The sequence below is a fragment of the Alligator sinensis genome, unplaced genomic scaffold (genome assembly GCF_000455745.1).
Source record: "Alligator sinensis unplaced genomic scaffold, ASM45574v1 scaffold465_1, whole genome shotgun sequence".
In the NCBI taxonomy this organism is placed as follows: Eukaryota; Metazoa; Chordata; order Crocodylia; family Alligatoridae; genus Alligator; species Alligator sinensis.
In genome coordinates this window covers 2,756,253-2,761,916 of record NW_005841979.1, presented here as the reverse complement: position 1 = coordinate 2,761,916, position 5,664 = coordinate 2,756,253, and the positions used below count along the sequence as shown (strand labels likewise).

The window sequence follows — 5,664 nt, the reverse complement described above, 5'->3', positions numbered from 1 at the left end:
CCCCCCCCCCATGTTGGATATTGTTTGGGACAGGGTTTGTGACCGTCTTCACACAGCTTAACAAAACAGAAGCACAGTTGGTAAAGCTCAGTGCTTTACTAGAAAACCCTACAGCTGGTGGGGGGGAAAGAAGGGCAGGGAAATAGAGAGGGGAAGAAAAGGAAAAAAGGAGAATGTGTGTGTTAAAAGAAGAAAAGGGTGTTAAAGTCAATTTTATTGATGCAGGTTCACCTATATATACACTAAATGGGTGCTGTAGTATTAATATATTTATATGCATGCCTGCACATATGAAGCATCACTATATTAAGCCTTTAAAAGGCCACCAGCTTCCTCTTGTGCACATCTCTGGTCAGTTGTGAAACACTATCCTAACAAAAACTAGAGGTAATCCTGGTATCTCTCCTACCCCCACTTAGTGGAAATTCTCCTCAGTCTGTGCTGTGGGCTTTATCTTCACTGTGATGGTTGGCAAGAGCACAAAACAATGCTCCAACTCCGTTCTGACCACTGGACACCGATGACCCTCTCAAAACACAAAGCATCTCATTACCTGCCTTAGCTGCTTCTGGTGCTTTTCCTTCTAGGAGAAGCAGCACAAAGTGGACATGACCCTTTACCCTGGTCACTTAGGGCAGTGACAACTGTAAAAACTGATGGGATATTTCAATTTTATTCCGTTTCATTTTGGCAATCCAGTACGCAGAAGAGAGACAACTGTCATCTCGCCATGGGCTACAAAGTCTCCATTAGTTACATTCAGAAGTATCTTGGAAGCTAGAATTCATAGTTTCTTTTGAAGGAGAGAATACAGCCTCCTTCTCTTCCTCCACTCACTACTCCCTCAGGGTGTGGGATGAAGGGAAAGAACCCACATGCTATTTATACTGTATTGAGGACCACACTTAGAACCAAGGCTTGCTAAGGAATTAGTCAAGACCCCATTACATGTTTTCCTTTCCCCTTTGAACTTGTTTTTAAGCCAAACCAATGCTTACCCCTCCTTATTATAAAATGTGTACATGTTCCTCTTTTGCTTCCAACCACCTCTTTTTACCTTCCCTGATATTTGCGTTCTTCAATTGGTTGTTGCTCCTTCCGTCAGCCTGATTTACATGCATGCTGCGATAGAACAGCTGAGCTAACTTTAGGCTAGCAGCAATTTAGGCTTCAGCTGGTGTTGCAGGTATCCTGGCCAAGGGTCAGTCTGCACTGCTGCTATTTCACTGCTGTTATTGCCTGAAGTAGTTTGACTTTCTCGCAAGTGCAGTGGGAACACAAGTCTTAAGCATCCCGCTGCACTTAGTTCTCCAACAGCTCCACTTGTCCTGTAGTAAAAGTTAACCTTCAGGAATATGTGGAGCAAGTGGCACAACATCTAACAAAGGAATGCTACTAAGTAACTCCTAAGAAACCTTTGTACCACTACAACAGAACAGCCACTCATAAATGTGGGGAAATAAGATTAATTTATTAACTCAAACTGGGGTATCTTTAGCAAATTCCCAAGAAAGTTTTAAAAGTTGTTCTGTGGTGCAATACAGAATTGCCTTAGTAGTTCCATGTACAGTGGAGATGCTCGTTAGTGAGCTATTCTTTTGTACAATATTTTCAAGAAATAAACGTGGCTGTTTCTCCATGATTTTGGCAATAACTAAGATTTTGCACAAGCTTATAAAAAGTTAGTTTTATGACATTTACCACTACTTTTTGTCATCATTCTTGGCTTCACTGCAGAGTCTAAAAAATTAAGATTCCATTTCTTTTGTTCAAGTGTTTGGCTGTGCTACCACACAGCAGCTGACATCAATCATGGCAAACAGGACCCACAGTAATATGGATATAGGCGGTGTTCTTTTTTCAAACCCTCACACACTAACAGCAGAATAGAGAAGAGATTTCTTTTCGATGTTGAATGCCTTTCAGAACCAGCCAAGTAGAAATTGTTTATTAATTAGATTTCTTCCTTGGTCTCACAAACAGACCTGCTTCCTGTTTTTGATTTTCATATTTGAAGCCCTGTGCACATGGATTACTTCTTAATCTTGTAGGAAAGGAGGAAGTGTGGTCCAGTGATGGGCACTCGCTTGGAATTTGAGACTCTGGTTTAGCTTCCAGCCAGACTTCCTTGTAAATCCTTTTCATCTAGCCTGTTCTTCATGGCCCCCAGCTGTAAAAAGGGGGTTGTACTGACCTACTCCAAAGGGGGCAGGAAAAGGATAGAATCCATTAAATGATTCCCCAGTTGTGAACCAAATTGTGGTAAAGGCTATACATGTACCCAGACACATCATGGTCTTCCTTAACCTTGAAGCACTGAAAGTTAACGGCCTTCTCTTTTAGCACTCTTATATAGCAGCACCATCCATATTCTTTTGGAGCTATGCTGTTAGCTTAAGCCATCTGTAAGCAGAAGATTGTTCATCTTTCAAGTCTGACTTCTACTATATGGTTAAAGGCATCAAAGGAAGGAGATAAGTTTGTAGTTCTGCCCATAAGATAAGTGGGGGATAAAACACACCCAACCAACCCACTTAAGTAGGGGGTTGTCCATACTAACCTATAGTGATCTCTGCTGAAGCAGAAAGCGTCACAGGTAGGTCAATATCCAAAAGGGGTAGGAAAGATGTTCTTGCTTATGAAAGCTGTAAGGAGAACTTTGTTATCCTGCTGCTGGTTTGAGCAGGCTTTTAATGATTTTAAAAATACTGAAGTGATACTAAACATTTCCAGATGTTTTCATCAATGGTGCCCTGTAATTCCGAGGTATTTAGTTTACATGTTCTTGGCAGCCACCCTCCTCTCCTGAGGAGTGTACACCTGGACTTCCAGCATGCTCCTGCCAAAAGGACTCTCTCATCATCATGCTAGTATAATCGCTCTCTTTGACTACAACTTGTAGTCATGACAATACTCAGGTTCTGTCCCAGCATGTTACTGTAGGATTAAATCAGTAGTCACTAATATTTAAATTAAGAAGAGACACCCACACACTCAATGCAGATATTTGGAGACATTTTGTGCTACAAAGCAGTGTTTAAAGACACTTGCTCCTATTCTGCAATTGGTTTAGGAATCCGTTTACAGGTTTCCCCTCGCTTTATGCGGGTTCTGCATGTGCAAATATGTGATGACCCGTTTGATACCAAAAATTTGTTATATGCAAGGTAAATTCACTCTTATGCAATCGATATGGTGGAAGTCTGCAGTCAGCTACTTTGTGTGGTACACTGTGGGAGTGACGTGCACCAAAATATAGCCTCCCATGTGGATCTGTGCTCCTTGCTTGTCGTCTGTAACATATGTTTCTGTACTTATGTCCATTATGATAGTGCCCTGTGCTTGTGTGTACTCTCTGCTGTTGGTGAGTGCCAAAATGGTCTTGTAGAAGTGGGTCTGGGGGCCAGTAGTGTCAACATCTTGGAATGTATCCCTATTTGTTACACTGTAAAGTGCCTTTCCTTTATACTAATTCAAGTTATGCACCATTTTCCAGGAATGCATCCACAGCATAAAGCAAGGGAAGTCTGTATTGATACCACAGTAAGTGAAATGTTTGTCACCAAGCGGTCAGCAAAAGTTCTTTGGGCAGTTTTATTCCTCTTGAAAATGTAATTTACCTTTGGTACTTGGGACTTTATTTGCTAAAATGCAAATAAACATGTAGCATATGCATGTTTCCCCTAGGTAAGATGTCCCTCTTATATATCTGAAAGAAAAACTAACTTTAAAGCTTCTGAAGTGTTATCTGGGATGACCTGATCAAAACAAACCTCCAAGGGTTTATCTGCTCAGGGACAATAAGTTAAAAATCAACTAAAATGTGTTAAATCAATGTATAAACACCTCATGTTGATGCTCTCATTCAGGAGAGAAGCATTGGGAGCTTCCGGCTGTTAAGATGCCCTCAGCTAGTGAGGATTTCCCCCATGCCCTCAATAACACAAGCTAACTCTTACCCTGTAATTTTCATTTTCAACCAGTGAAAACGCTCCTCAAACTTATATTTATGGACCACAAGTCACTCTTGGAACCTGATCAAAGAGCAACAGACCTCCTTCCTCCCAGAATGGTTTTGTCTTGGGCAGAGCTGGCCATTTTACACAAATCACAACAGACAGAGACAGAGGGGTAGAAGAAACTACCTAGTCTAATCTCCTGCACAGATTGTTTTATCTGGCATCTTGTTGAAAGTCTCCAATGAAAGAGATCCCACAACTTCCCCAACATGCCTCAGAAAGCCCCACAGTGGATAATGTACTTCTGTAGTGCACTTCCTACTTTCATAAGGGAGATAAAGCTAAAATAATAATAATAATAGTAAGAAGAAGAGGGAAAAAATAATAAGTCTACTCAAGCCTTGGTGACCCATTGGGAACTGTTAAGGCATACATACTAATCTGTGGCACCAGCATACCGCCAGGAAGCGAGGTGCCCAGTATCACATCCATGCATCTTTCCCTTTATTGCCCAGGTGATTGGCACCTATTTACAATCGAGGTTGACTGGGTATGGCCTCCGGTATAAAGCTATGGTGGGCTCTAATTAATGCCTTCAGATCCACAGGAAGTTGCCCTAAGCATTTGGCTACCGCACTCCTGAACTACAGCAGGTGAAATCAGAGTTATTTCTAGAAAATACAACAAGGGGATTTATACTTCTGTAAAAGGAGGATTTTGTAACATTAAAATCTATCGACGCTTCCCCAACACAGGTTTGTCAGGGCAGCTACCAACTTGGTACAGCACCAAGCATAGCCAGGCTTGGACATTAACACAGAATGAAGTTTTACCTGTTGTACCCTTCAACTTCTAGAAACTGTTACAGGAAAAAAACTTTTGCTCACCTGCTTCTGAGAAAAGAACTAGGTAAAACACCAAAATGATGGGTTTTCTTTGTGATCGGATGAACCTTTAGGGCTCTTGGAGCGAGCAGACCTTACTGGTTCTATACCAGGCAAAACATGTCTTTGTAGACTCAACACAGAAACCTGTTGTAAATGAAAGTCTCTTTGCCAGGAACACAAGTAACCAGCTAAGTAAATGGTGCACATACCAGTTTCCCCTGTTCTCAAGAGAGTATGTGCACCAACACTGCCAAGGAAGTGCACCATTCAGCCCTTAACACACAGCACATTCAGGTGCCGAGGAAGGCAAACCCACTCTGGGCTGCAGTTGTTACAAAGTCACTTGGGGACAGCGGCTCAGAGCGGGTTTGCTTTTCTGAGTGCCGGAGTGTTTCCATCCCCATACCCCCCCTCTAACTCCCAGCTAGCACAAGACACGCTCAAACCTAACCACCTGCAACCAGGCAAGTCATCTGCTTTAGGGCCTCATTGTGCTGCCAGCAGTGCAAATGCAGGTCACCTTACTGCCAGGTTGCACTCACACCTTCACGGTGAGCAGCGCTCGCACCCCACAGAACAGGAGCCTATGCGGATCAAGGGATCATCCTGCCCCGGAGCCACGCAGCTTTGAGCTACACAGCCAGCACTTTAAGCCACTTAAAGTGTTAACAGGCAGGCAGTCCCAGAGTTAAGCGTTGCCCCAAACTACTGCCTAACATGGCCCTTACATTTTCAGCACTCCCAGTGGCTCCGGCCACCTGGCTACTGCAACGCTGCCAGCTCCGGAGGACGAGGGATGGCAGCGAACATAGCAACCG

At 43.0% G+C, this 5,664-nt stretch overlaps 1 protein-coding gene across 2 annotated transcripts in view; it reads right to left on the bottom strand.

The window, feature by feature from the left end:
• Window positions 1-5,664, bottom strand: part of CSRP2 (cysteine and glycine rich protein 2) — a 15,957-nt gene that overhangs the window by 9,888 nt on the left and 405 nt on the right. Inside the window, exon 1 of one of the 2 annotated variants that reach the window (XM_014518735.2) lies at window positions 5,575-5,653. The exons of the other annotated variant lie outside the window; for it this stretch is intronic. The gene's annotated coding sequence lies outside the window, so the exon portion shown is untranslated. Of the gene's footprint in view, window positions 1-5,574; window positions 5,654-5,664 lie in introns of those variants that run through there. 2 annotated transcript variants of the gene reach the window in all.